Source organism: Salmo salar, chromosome 13, assembly GCF_965601325.2.
Source record: "Salmo salar chromosome 13, fSalSal1, whole genome shotgun sequence".
NCBI classification, from domain to species: Eukaryota; Metazoa; Chordata; class Actinopteri; order Salmoniformes; family Salmonidae; genus Salmo; species Salmo salar.
In genome coordinates this window covers 99,559,215-99,573,745 of record NC_138303.1, presented here as the reverse complement: position 1 = coordinate 99,573,745, position 14,531 = coordinate 99,559,215, and the positions used below count along the sequence as shown (strand labels likewise).

Below are 14,531 nucleotides of genomic sequence, written 5' to 3'. Positions count from 1 at the left end.
TACCTGAGTGAGATTTGATCAATTCACCTTTTTCAGATAACAGGCCTTGTGTGGTCTTTAATGACTTTCAGCTACACACACATACAGACACACACATGCATCCACAGACACACACATGCATCCAGAGACACACTTTCAGTTATGTTTCTTTAATTACTACACCTGCAGTAGAGGGTGAACTTGTGGACCCTTTAAATTCCTTGGTTTCCTGGTTCATTTCTATAATCCACTTCTTTATGACACACAAATTAACTACCACTAAAGTGTTCTGTCAGGATCTTATCCTCCTGCAGAATGCAGTGTACGGTATGGTTAGGAGCCGGTTTCACGCGCTCCTAACCAATTGTGCTATTGTGTATTTTTTTTTGCATTATTTGTAACTTATTTGATACATAATGTTTCTCCCACCATCTCTTATGACCAAAAAGAGCTTCTGGATGTCAGAACAGCGATATCTCACCTCATACTGGACAAAGATTTTTTTCTTTAACAAGTCTGACGTGAAGGATTTACTTCAGACACCCGACAAGGCCCAAATCCCCGTCATTGACATGAAGAAGAGGCGGAGATATAGAAGTCGTAGGTCGGGTGCCTTGTAAGAATATGACGGTGAGTAGGTAACCTGCCTCTTCCTTCCGTCCTATTAGCCAATGTACAATCATTGAATAACAAACTGGATGAGCTCAGATCAAGACTATCCTACCAACGGAACATTAAAAACTGTCATATCTTATGTTTCACCGAGTCGTGGCTGAATGACGACATGGATAACATACAGCAGGCTGGGTTTTCAGTTCGTTAGCAAGACAGAACAGCTGCCTCCAGCAATTGGCGGTCTGTGTCTATTTGTCAATAATAGCTGGTGCACGGAATCTAATATTAAGGAAGTCTCAAGGTTTTGATCGCCTGAGTATCTCATGATAAGCTGTAGACCACTGTATTTACCAAGAGAGTTCTCATCAATATTTTTCGTAGCTGTCTATTTACCACCACAAACTGATGCTGGCACTAAGACCGCACTCAATGAGCTGTATAAGGCCATAAGCAAACAAGAAAATGTTCACCCAGAGGCTGCACTCATAGTGGCCGGGGACTTTAATACAGGGAAACAAATCTGTTTTACCTAATTAATACATTACATGAGCAACCAGAGAGAAAAGAAAACTCTAGACCACCTTTACTCCACACACAGAGACACGTCCAAAGCTCTCCCTCGCCCTCCTTTTGGAAAATCTGACCATAATTCTATCCTCCTGACTCCAGATTACAAGCATAAAGCAAAGCTGGAAGTACCAGTGACTCGCTCAATACGGAAGTGGTCTGTTACTGTTATTTTATTGTTGCTCTTCAATTATGTTTTTTTTATTTCAGTTTATTTTAGTAAATACTTTCTTAACACTTATTTTTCTAACTGCATTGATGGTTAGGGGCTTGTAAGTAAGCATTTCACGGTAAGGTCTACTGTACAGCTGTTGTGTTCGGCGCATGTGACAATTTGAGTACAGTACAGGAAGAGGGTTATGTTATGTTCCTGTTCTGAGCTCCTATCAGTGTGTTTTACAGTACATGAAGAGGGTTATGTTATGTTCCTGTTCTGAGCTCCTGTCAGTGTGTTTTACAGTACATGAAGAGGGTTATTTTCCTGTTTTGAGCTCCTGTCAGTGTGTTTTACAGTACATGAAGAGGGTTATGTTATGTTCCTGTTCTGAGCTCCTGTCAGTGTGTATTACAGTACATGAAGAGGGTTATGTTATGTTCCTGTTCTGAGCTCCTGTCAGTGTGTATTACAGTACATGAAGAGGGTTATGTTATGTTCCTGTTCTGAGCTCCTGTCAGTATGTATTACAGTACATGAAGAGGGTTATGTTATGTTCCTGTTCTGAGCTCCTGTCAGTGTGTATTACAGTACATGAAGAGGGTTATGTTATGTTCCTGTTCTGAGCTCCTGTCAGTGTGTTTTACAGTACATGAAGAGGGTTATCTTATGTTCCTGTTCTGAGCTCCTGTCAGTGTGTATTACAGTACATGAAGAGGGTTATGTTATGTCCCTGTTCTGAGCTCCTGTCAGTGTGTATTACAGTACATGAAGAGGGTTATGTTATGTTCCTGTTCTGAGCTCCTGTCAGTGTGTATTACAGTACATGAAGAGGGTTATGTTATGTTCCTGTTCTGAGCTCCTGTCAGTGTGTATTACAGTACATGAAGAGGGTTATGTTATGTTCCTGTTCTGAGCTCCTGTCAGTGTGTATTACAGTACATGAAGAGGGTTATTTTCCTGTTCTGAGCTCCTGTCAGTGTGTATTACAGTACATGAAGAGGATTATGTTATGTTCCTGTTCTGAGCTCCTGTCAGTGTGTTTTACAGTACATGAAGAGGGTTATGTTATGTTCCTGTTCTGAGCTCCTGTCAGTGTGTTTTACAGTACATAAAGAGGGTTATGTCCCTGTTCTGAGCTCCTGTCAGTGTGTATTACAGTACATGAAGAGGGTTATGTTCCTGTTCTGAGCTCCTGTCAGTGTGTTTTACAGTACATGAAGAGGGTTATGTTCCTGTTCTGAGCTCCTGTCAGTGTGTATTACAGTACATAAAGAGGGTTATGTTATGTTCCTGTTCTGAGCTCCTGTCAGTGTGTATTACAGTACATAAAGAGGGTTATGTTATGTTCCTGTTCTGAGCTCCTGTCAGTGTGTATTACAGTACATGAAGAGGGTTATGTTATGTTCCTGTTCTGAGCTCCTGTCAGTGTGTTTTACAGTACATGAAGAGGGTTATGTCCCTGTTCTGAGCTCCTGTCAGTGTGTATTACAGTACATGAAGAGGGTTATGTTCCTGTTCTGAGCTCCTGTCAGTGTGTATTACAGTACATAAAGAGGGTTATGTTATGTTCCTGTTCTGAGCTCCTGTCAGTGTGTATTACAGTACATAAAGAGGGTTATGTTCCTGTTCTGAGCTCCTGTCAGTGTGTTTTACAGTACATGAAGAGGGTTATGTTGTGTTCCTGTTCTGAGCTCCTGTCAGTGTGTTTTACAGTACATGAAGAGGGTTATGTTCCTGTTCTGAGCTCCTGTCAGTGTGTTTTACAGTACATGAAGAGGGTTATGTTATGTTCCTGTTCTGAGCTCCTGTCAGTGTGTATTACAGTACATGAAGAGGGTTATGTTATGTTCCTGTTCTGAGCTCCTGTCAGTGTGTATTACAGTACATGAAGAGGGTTTATATGTCAGCGTGCTGTGTGTGTCGGCTCTGTGCTCTACACACGGGGCAGCTCTGCTCACCCATTGTCTGGACTCATGTCCCCCCCACACACACACACACACACACACACACACACACTGCTTGCTGGAGATATGCCAACAGAGCTGCCCATTGTGTCCACTCTGAATAGGACAGAGGGGACATATACACACAAGCCTGCCTGCCTGTTAGTCCAACCAGGCTGATCTACCAGATAGACATGCAGAAACACACCCAACACAGAGCCTCTGCTTTGGGAATCAATATGCAGTATCTTTTGATTATTTCATAAAACTTGTTTTCAGCATTTCCTTTAAGACAAACAGTAGATCAGGTAACTATTTTCCTCACAAACAGAGAATAATAAACTGAAACTGTTGTGTTGGTCCACCCCTCAGCCTCCCTCCATGCTACATCACTCTGGGGCAACAGGTGGTACTGTAGTACCCATGCTGCATCAATGGCATGCTACTCTCTATATAGTACACTACTTTGGATCAGATCCTATGGGGCTATATAGTGCACTATGTAGGGGTGCCATTATAATCTACACTGGATAGGTGAAATGTGTTGTTTTACAGGTCAACTGTAGTAGTACAGTCCCTGTGGAGCAAATTTGGATTAAGTGTCTTGCTTAAGGGCACATATATAGATTTATCACTTTGTCAGCTCAGGTATTTGAACCAGCAACCTCTCAATTACTGGCCCAACACTCTAACCACTAGGCTACCTGTCGCCCTAAATTTCAGACTCAGCCCAAGACCACAAGCCTCAGATATAGGTTCTCAATCTACACTCTGTGTTGATACTGTACAGCCCATAGACTCAGACTGTTTGCACATTCCTGCTGACTTATTTCACATAACAGTCTAATTGGTATTTAGTATTTGATTAGGATCCCCAATTATCCTCTGCCAAGGCAGACAGGAAACAAAACATAACTAAATTATATAATATACAGAATGTTATAACATTATATGATATATACAAAACATTAAGAACACCTGCTCTTACCATGTCACAGACTGACCAGGTGAATCCAGGTGAAAGCTTTGATCTCTTATTGATGTCACCTGTTAAATCCACTTCAAATCGGTGTAGATGAAGGGGAGGAGACAGATTAAAGAATGTTTCTTAAGCCTTGAGACAATTGAGACATGGATTGTATATGTGTGCCATTCATAGGGTGAATGGGCAAGACAAAAGATTTAAGTGCCTTTGAACGGGATATGGTAGTAGGTGCCAGGTGCAGCAGTTTCAGTGCGTCAAGAACTGCAATGCTGCTGGGTTTTTCACGCTCAACAGTTTCCCACGTGTATCAAGAATGGTCCACCACCAAAAGGACATCTAGCAAACTTAACACAACTTTGGGGAGCATGGGCCAGCATGTCACGTCCTGACCAGTAAAGGGGTCTATTTGTTATTGTAGTTTGGTCAGGACGTGGCAGAGGGTATTTGTTTTCATGGTTTTGTGTATGTGTTTAGATAGAGGGATATTTTGTGTAAAGTGTTTCTGGGGTTTATTGGTGTAAGTGTTGATGTAGAGGGGGTAGTTGATTTAGGTGGTTCTGGGTGTGTGTGTATTGTAGAGGGGCATTTGATTTATGTGTTCCGGGGTGTTGGGTATGTTCTTGTGTTGGTATTTCTAAGGGGCTGTCCTAGTTTTGTATTTCTGTGTTGGCCTGGTATGACTCTCAATCAGGAACAGCTGTAAATCGTTGTTGCTGATTGAGAGTCATACTTAGGGAGCCTGTTTTCACCTGTCACTTTGTGAGAGGTTATTTCCGTGTTTACCGTTATGCCTTACAGGACTGTCTATCGTCGTTGTGTTTTTGTATACGTGTTTGTTTTTGGTTTCCCTTCTTTATCCTAATAAAAGAAGATGAGTGTACATATACCCGCTGCGTTTTGGTCTCAACCCTTCGACTACCGTGACACAGCATCCCTTTGGAACGCTTTTGGCACCTTGTAGAGTCCATGCCCCAATGAATTGAGGCAATTCTGAAGGCAAAAGAGGGTGCAACTCAATATTAGTTAGGTGTTCCTAATGTTTTGTACACTCAGTTTTCATATTCCTACATAACACTTCATAATACTACATCTCCTGCCTCTGCATCACACTTCAGAAACAGGAAATGGCTCCTGCCTTATGAGCCGTTCCAGCTTGCACAGGCCAAGGCTCGTGTAAGGCCACTTATCTACAAAATACATCAAATATCTGTGTCTCTTCACAGTCCCTGTTGTACTGTAAGGTGTTCTTTTATCTGTTTTTTTTATCGCTATCTTGAGTTACCAGGGCTGGCAGAGAGTTCCATGTACTCATGGCTTTATTTAATACTGTGCATTTCCCAGCCTTTGTTCAGGACCTGGGGACTGTGAAGAGACTTCTGATTGCATGTCTTGTGTGGTACTGATGAATGTCCGAACTGTGTTGCCAACAGCTTGAACAGACAGTTTGGTACCTTCAACACATCAACACCTCGCACAAAGACCAACAGTGATGTAGTCAATCTCTCTTCAACTTTGAGGAGTGCATCTAAGTGCAATACGTGCTGCTTTGTTCTGGACCAACTGCTATTTACCTACAATTGAAGTCAGAAGTTTACATACACTTAGGTTGGAGTCATTAAAACTAGTTTTCAACCACTCCACAAATTTCTTGTTAACAAACTATAGTTTTGGCAAGTCGGTTAGGACATCTACTTTGTGCATGACACAAGTAATTTTTCCAACAATTGTTTACAGACAGATTATTTCACTTAAAATTCACTATATCACAATTCCAGTGGGTCAGAAGTTTACATAGACTAAGTTGACTGTGAATTAAACAGCTTTGTGAACTCCAGAAAATTAGGAACTTCTGATATGCTAATTGACATAATTTGAGTCAATTGGAGGTGTACCTGTGGATGTATTTCAAGGCCTACCTTCAAACTCAGTGCCTCTTTGCTTGACATCATGTGAAAATCAAAAGAAATCAGCCAAGACCTCAGAAGAAAAATTGTAGACCTCCACAAGTCTGGTTCATCCTTGGGAGCAATTTCCAAACACCTGAAGGTACCACGTATATCTATACAAACAATAGTATGCAAGTATAAACACCATGGGACCACGCAGCCTTCATACCGCTCAGGAAGGAGATGCGTTCTGTCTCCTAGAGATAAACGTACTTTGGTGCGAAAAGTGCAAATCATTGCCAGAACAACAGCAAATGACCTTGTGAAGATGCTGGAGGAAACAGGTACAAAAGTATCTATATCCACAGTAAAACGAGTCCTATATCAACATAACCTGAAAGGCCGCTCAGCAAGGAAGGAGCCACTGCTCCAAAACCGCCATAAAAAAGCCAGACTACGGTTTAACCCAAGTTAAACATTTTAAAGACAATGCTACCAAATACTAATTGAGTGTATGTAAACTTTTGACCCACTGGGAATGTGATGAAAGAAATAAAAGCTGAAATAAATAATTCTCTTGTAACGGCTGTCGTACTGGAGAGAAGACCAAGGTGCAGCGGAGTTAGTGTTCATCATATTTAATTATTAAAGAACACTATGCAAACAAAACAAGAAAAACCGACAGCCAAACAGTCCTGTCAGGTGAAACACAATGACAGAAACAATTACCCACAAAACCCCAACGGAAAAACATGCACTTATGTGTGACTCCCAATCAACCACAACGAACTTCAGCTGTGCCTGATTGGGAGCCACACACGGCCCAAAACAAAGAAATACAAAAACATAGAAAAAGAACATAGAACGCCCACCCAATGTAACACCCTGGCCTAACCAAAATAAAGAACAAAAAACCCCTCTCTATGGCCAGGGCGTTACATCTCTCTATTATTCTGACATTTCACATTCTTAAAATAAAGTGGTGATCCTAACTGACCTAAAACAGGGCATTTTTTTCTAGGATTAAATGTCAGGAATTGTGTAAAACTGAGTTTAAATTTATTTGGCTAAGGTGTATGTAAACTTCCGACTTCAACTGTATGTCCCTCTTTGCCGCACATAACCACACAGCTGGGCAGAAGTCAAGGTCTGTAGTCGAGGTGCGACAAAACTAGGGCAAAACTAGCAGATCAACGCCTTATCATGGACAGACCTTTTGCCATTGAAACAATCGTTGAGTCTATATGTTTTCACCATGACAGCTTGCTATCTAGGGTTACCCCCAGCAGTATACAATCGCCACACTATTCAATAATATATTCAGATGAGGTTTAGGGTTGAGCGAGTGATTTGTCCCAAAAATTATGCTTTTAGTTTTTGAGATATTTAGCACCTGCTTATTGATAGTTACCCATTATAATGTTAAGGGTGTCAGTTATTTACTTTACTGTCGTAGCCGACGTGTATACTATTTAGTTGTCAGTGTACATAGACACACAGGCTTTATTCAAGGTCAGTGGAAGGTCATTATTAAACACAGAATACAGTAATGGCCCTAGCCGGCTGCCCTGTGGGTATTGAAAACTGCGGACACATTCCTCTATCAGCATTTCAGTAGTCACAGGGAAGCCTTCCCCAGCCAGCTTGGCTTTGCTCATTATTGCTCCTACGCACAGTGTTTGCCATCCCTCCAGAAGAGCATACCATCAAGCAAAGATGGGCCACCATCCATGGTCTGAGAAAGGAAGGGCAGTTGATGCTCAAAGAACATCCTAACCCTAAGGCCTCTTGATCTCCTACAACCTCTAGCTCCCCTAGTGGACAGACTACAACCTCTAGCTCCCCTAGTGGACAGACTACAACCTCTAGCTCCCCAAGTGAACGGACTACAACCTCTAGCTCCCCTAGTGGATGGACTACAACCTCTAGCATCCCTACTGGACGGACTAGAACCTCTAACATCCCTACTGGACGGACGACAACCTCTAGCTCCCCTAATGGACGACTACAACCTCTAGCATCCCTACTGGATGACTACAACCTCTAGCATCCCTAGTGGATGACAACAACCTCTAGCTCCCCTAGTGTATGGACTACGACCTCTAGCTCCCCTAGTGTATGGACTACGACCTCTAGCTCCCCTAGTGTATGGACTACGACCTCTAGCTCCCCTAGTGTATGGACTACGACCTCTAGCTCCCCTAGTGTATGGACTACGACCTCTAGCTCCCCTAGTGTATGGACTACGACCTCTAGCTCCCCAAGTGTATGGATTATGACCACTAGCAGCCCTAGTGGATGGACCACGACCTCTAGCTCCCCTAGTGTATGGACTACGACCTCTAGCTCCCCAAGTGTATGGATTATGACCACTAGCAGCCCTAGTGGATGGACCACGACCTCTAGCTCCCTTAGTGTATGGACTACGACCTCTAGCTCCCCAAGTGTATGGATTATGACCACTAGCAGCCCTAGTGGATGGACCACGACCTCTAGCTCCCCTAGTGGACGGACTACATCCTCTAGCATCCCTAGTGGATGGACTACAACCTCTAGCAGCCCTAGTGGACAGACTACAACCTCTAGCAGCCCTAGTGGACAGACTACAACCTCTTGCTCCCCTAATGGATGGACTACAACCTCTTGCTCCGCCAGTGGATGGACTACAACCTCTAGCATCCCTAGTGTACGGACTACGACCTCTAGCTCCCCTAGTGTATGGACCACGACCACTAGCAGCCCTAGTGGTTGTGGTCCATACCACATTACATTACATTACATTGGAACGATTTGATTAGTGTATTGTTAGCTAGCTACATAGTTGTCTCTGCTGTCTTTGTATCAAGGATAAAGGTGTAGCTCTGAGGAACTAACAAGGTTAGCTAGCCAGCTGTATTTGTTCGTTCGCGCCATTTTCGAAACGGCGTCAACACCATAACACCACAGCTAGCTAGCCAACTTTACCAATTAGCAGTACTGTAGAAACTATATACATTACAACGGAACGATTTGACTATTGTAATGTTAGCTAGCTACATAGTTGTCTTTGTATCAAGATAAAGGCGTAGTACAGAGTAACTATCGAGGTTAGCTAGCCAGCAACATTTTCTAACATAGTCAACAACATGCCCACTGCTAGCTAGCTACCAGCTAGCTGTATCATTTTTAGTCAATAAGATTTTTGCAACGTAAGCTTAACTTTCTGAACATTCGAGATGTGTAGTCCACTTGTGTAGCTAGCAGGACTGACTTTGTGTTAGCTAGCCAACGTTTAATTACTTCTGCGTTATGAACTAGACACGGACACGAATGATCCATTGGTAGCTTGTTGTTACCAAGTATTGGTGCTAACCGTGTGTTATAGGATGCTAGCATGCTAGTTAGCTAGTTAGCTACGGCGTCATAGGACATGGTGCACTAGGTGGGTTTTCACGGAAGAATACTGTACCAAGTTATCTAGCGGAATAAACTAAGTTTGAGCCTATTCCTGGAAACATTGAACCACTGTAGTTTACATCAATTTTAATTTCTAGTGGTAGCTAGAAAAGTAACTTTTTAGCGTTTTAGTGTTTCAGTGAATTGTCAGTGAGGGAGGCCCTGCTCTCTCGCTTCCCCAGTTGTTTAGTTAATTTCATGCTAATCTCCTTTGCATTAGCGTAGCCTCTCCTGTAGCCTATCAACTATGTGTCGGTCTATCCCTGTTCTCTCCTCTCTGCACAGGCCATACAAACGCTTCACATCGCGTGGCCGCTGCCACTCTAACCTGGTGGTCCCAGCGCGCACGACCCACGTGGAGTTCCAGGTCTCCGGCAGCCTCTGGAACTGCCGGTCTGCAGCCAACAGGGCAGGGTTCATCTCAGCCTATGCTACCCTCCAGTCCCTCGACTTCTTGGCGCTGACGGAAACATGGATTACCACAGAAAACACTGCTACTCCTACTGCTCTCTCCTCGTCTGACCATGTGTTCTCGCACACCCCGAGAGCATCTGGTCAGCGGGGTGGTTGCACTGGAATCCTCATCTCTCCCAAGTGGACATTCTCTCTTTCTCCCCTGACCCATCTGTCTATCCCCTCCTCTGAATTCCATACTGTCACAATCACTAGCCCATTCAAGCTTAACATCCTTACCATTTATCGCCCTCCAGGTTCCCTTGGAGAGTTCATCAATGAGCTTGACGCCTTGATAAGTTCCTTTCCTGAGGATGGCTCACCCCTCACAGTTCTGGGTGACTTTAACCTCCCTACGTCTACCTTTGACTCATTTCTCTCTGCCTCCTTCTTTCCACTCCTCTCCTCTTTTGACCTCACCCTCTCACCGTCCCCCCCTACTCACAAGGCAGGCAATACGCTTGACCTCATCTTCACTAGATGCTGTTCTTCTACTAATCTCACTGCAACTCCCCTCCAAGTCTCCGATCACTACCTTGTATCCTTTTCCCTCTCGCTCTCCTCCAACACTACTCACTCTGCCCCTACTCAGATGGTATTGCGCCATCGCAACCTTCGCTCTCTCTCTCCTGCTACTCTCTCCTCTTCCATCCTATCATATCTTCCCTCTGCTCAATCCTTCTCCAACCAATCTCCTGATTCTGCCTCCTCAACCCTCCTCTCCTCCCTTTCTGCATCATTTGACTCTTTATGTCCCCTATCCTCCCGACCGGCTCGGTCCTCACCTCCTGCTCCATGGCTTGACGACTCATTGCGAGCTCACAGAACAGGGCTCCGGGCAGCCGAGCGGAAATGGAGGAAAACTAGCCTCCCTGCGGACCTGGCATCTTTTCACTCCCTCCTCTCTACATTTTCCTCCTCTGTTTCTGCTGCTAAAGCCACTTTCTACCACTCTAACTTCCAAGCATCTGCCTCTAACCCTAGGAAGCTCTTTACCACCTTCTCCTCCCTCCTGAATCCTCCTCCCCCTCCCCCCTCCCTCTCTGCAGATGACGACAGAAGGTCGACGACATCCGATCCTCGTTTGTTAAGTCAAATGACACTGCTGGTCCTGCTCACATTGCCCTACCCTATGCTTTGACCTCTTTCTCCCCTCTCTCTCCAGATGAAATCTTGCGTCTTGTGACGGCCGGCCGCCCAACAACCTGCCCGCTTGACCCTATCCCATCCCCTCCCCTCTTCTCCAGACCATTTCCGGAGACCTTCTCCCTTACCTCACCTCGCTCATCAACTCATCCATGACCGCTGGCCACGTCCCTTCCATCTTCAAGAGAGCGAGAGTTGCACCCCTTCTCAAAAAACCTACACTCGATCGCTCCGATGTCAACAATTACAGACCAGTATCCCTTCTTTCTTTTCTCTCCAAAACTCTTGAACGTGCCGTCCTTGGCCAGCTCTCCTGCTATCTCTCTCAGAATGACCTTCTTGATCCAAATCAGTCAGGTTTCAAGGTTGGTCATTCAACTGAGACTGCTCTTCTCTGTGTCACGGAGGCTCTCCGCACTGCTAAAGCTAACTCTCTCTCCTCTGCTCTCATCCTTCTAGACCTATCTGCTGCCTTTGATACTGTGAACCATCAGATCCTCCTCTCCACCGTCTCCGGCGCGGCTCATTCTTGGATTGCGTCCACCCTGACAGGTCGCTCCTACCAGGTGGCGTGGCGAGAATCCGTCTCCGCACCACGTGCTCTCACCACTGGTGTCCCCCAGGGCTCAGTTCTAGGCCCTCTCCTATTCTCGCTATACACCAAGTCACTTGGCTCTGTCATATCCTCACATGGTCTCTCCTATCATTGCTACGCAGACGACACACAATTAATCTTCTCCTTTCCCCCTTCTGATAACCAGGTGGCGAATCGCATCTCTGCATGTCTGGCAGACATATCAGTGTGGATGATGGATCACCACCTCAAGCTGAACCTCGGCAAGACGGAGCTGCTCTTCCTCCCAGGGAAGGACTGCCCTTTCCATGATCTCGCCATCACGGTGGACAACTCCATTGTGTCCTCCTCCCAGAGTGCTAAGATCCTCGGTGTGACCCTGGACAACACCCTGTCGTTCTCCGCTAACATCAAGGTGGTGACCCGATCCTGTTGGTTCATGCTATACAACATTCGTAGAGTATGACCCTGCCTTACACAGGAAGCGGCGCAGGTCCTAATCCAGGCACTTGTCATCTCCTGTCTGGATTACTGCAACTCCCTGTTGGCGGGGCTCCCTGCCTGTGCCATTAAACCCCTACAACTCATCCAAAATATCGCAGCCCGTCTGGTGTTCAACCTTCCCAAGTTCTCTCACGTCACCCCGCTCCTCTGCACACTGCACTGGCTTCCAGTTGAAGCTCGCATCTGCTACAAGACCATGGTGCTTGCCTACAGAGCTGTGAGGGGAACGGCACCTCCGTACCTTCAGGCTCTGATCTGGCCCTACACCCAAACAAGGGCACTGCGTTCATTCACCTCTGGCCTGCTGGCCCCCCTACCTCTGCGGAAGCACAGTTCCCGCTCAGCCCAGTCAAAACTGTTCGCTGCTCTGCGGAGTCAATCACCACCTTCCGTAGACACCTGAAACCCCACCTCTTTAAGGAATACCTGGGATAGGATAAAGTAATCCTTCTAACCCCCCCCCCCCCCCCCCCCCAAAAAAAAGATATAGATGTACTATTGTAAAGTGGTTGTTCCACTGGATATCATAAGGTGAATGCACCAATTTGTAAGTCGCTCTGGATAAGAGCGTCTGCTAAATGACGTAAATGTAAATGTAGTGGACAGACCACGACCTCTGGCTCCCCTAGTGGGCAGACCACGACCTCTTGCAGCCCTACTGGACGGGCTACGACCTCTAGCTCCCCTAGTGGATGGACTACGACCTCTTGCAGGCCTAGTGGACAGACAACAACCTCTAGCATCCTGAGTGGACAGACTACGACCTCTAGCATCCCTAGTGGACAGACTACATCCTCTAGCTGCTCTAGTGGACAGACTACATCCTCTAGCTGCTCTAGTGGACAGACTACATCCTCTAGCTGCTCTAGTGGACGGACTACATCCTCTAGCTGCTCTAGTGGACGGACTACAACTTCTGGGCCTCTCCTTTCATGGCAACAAGGAATCTCTTCATTCAATCATCTGGTGTTAGTGCTGGACGAACATGTACTTGAACTTTGTTGGGTCAGGGTCAAGTTGAGATCACAAACTATACATTTGGTAGGCCCATTCCATGTGGTTGTTTTTTCTTTGTTATTGAGGAGAAGACTCACTCACCTGATCGAATCTTTATCTTTAAATATTTTTTTTTATATTTCTTTGGAGAAAGTGAATCACCTGATCAAAAACGAGCCTAGAACCGTTAGATAGGTTGAGCAAGTAACCAATACAAGATATTGTGACTTCTGTCACATATTGATATTTTGCTCTTTCATGTGATATTTATGCCTACATTTGGAAAATGTCATATAATCGACTTTACTGTCAACCTTTGCAACATATGATTGTCATATGGTTTAATTTAAGGTTATGGTTAGAAAATAAAGTTAACATACGATAAGAATAGAAAGTCCTTTTTCTTAGCTTGGGTCAGGTAAAGGGCCGGTTCAGAGTTGAAATAAGAACGTACAACTCTGACTTTCACTTAAATCATTTATAGATCTCAATGTGCGACTTTCTTTAACAAATGCATGGTAGTGTTCTATATTTGTCTTCTATTGTAATAAAAATAAGATGATGAGCTTAAGGACAGGAAGCCCATATTTGTATAAGTAAGTACACAGACACACACACACATACACACACACACACACACACACACACACACACACACACACACACACACACACACACACACACACACACACACACACACACACACACACACACACACACACACACACACACACACACACACACACACACACACACACACACACACACACACACACACACAAAGTGAGAGAGAGAGGTGTGCAGAGAGGGGATAAAACATGGCTGAAGAAAGCTAGACTAACTTTCTGGAGACCAACTAACTTGGTCTCCAGAAAGGTCCACCACATCCCAGCCAGCTTATCAACCAAAACTCTGATGTAAGTTTGCCTTTAATTGAACTGTAGTCCCCTCTAACTAGCAGGTCCTACATGTGGGAGGTGTATGAAGCTGCAATCTGAAAAATCACTCTTCCAGACTTAATTAGTAAACATGGTGTGTTCTATGTCCTGTGATGTTCCAGTGTTAGCATGGTGTGTTCTCTGTCCTGTGATGTTCCAGTGTTAGCATGGTGTGTTCTCTGTCCTGTGACGTTCCAGTGTTAGCATGGTGTGTTCTCTGTCCTGTGATGTTCCAGTGTTAGCATGGTGTGTTCTCTGTCCTGTGATGTTCCAGTGTTAGCATGGTGTGTCCTCTGTCCTGTGATGTTCCAGTATTAGCATGGTGTGTTCTCTGTCCTGTGATGTTCCAGTGT

At 44.9% G+C, this 14,531-nt stretch overlaps 1 long non-coding RNA gene across 1 annotated transcript; it reads left to right on the top strand.

The window, feature by feature from the left end:
* The first annotated feature begins 248 nt into the window (after positions 1 to 248).
* On the top strand, positions 249 to 12,711 carry LOC145860086 (uncharacterized). Its single transcript, XR_014380201.1, has 2 exons — positions 249 to 609; positions 9,853 to 12,711. It is a non-coding gene; the product is annotated as an uncharacterized LOC145860086 (long non-coding RNA).
* The last annotated feature ends 1,820 nt before the right edge of the window (positions 12,712 to 14,531 follow it).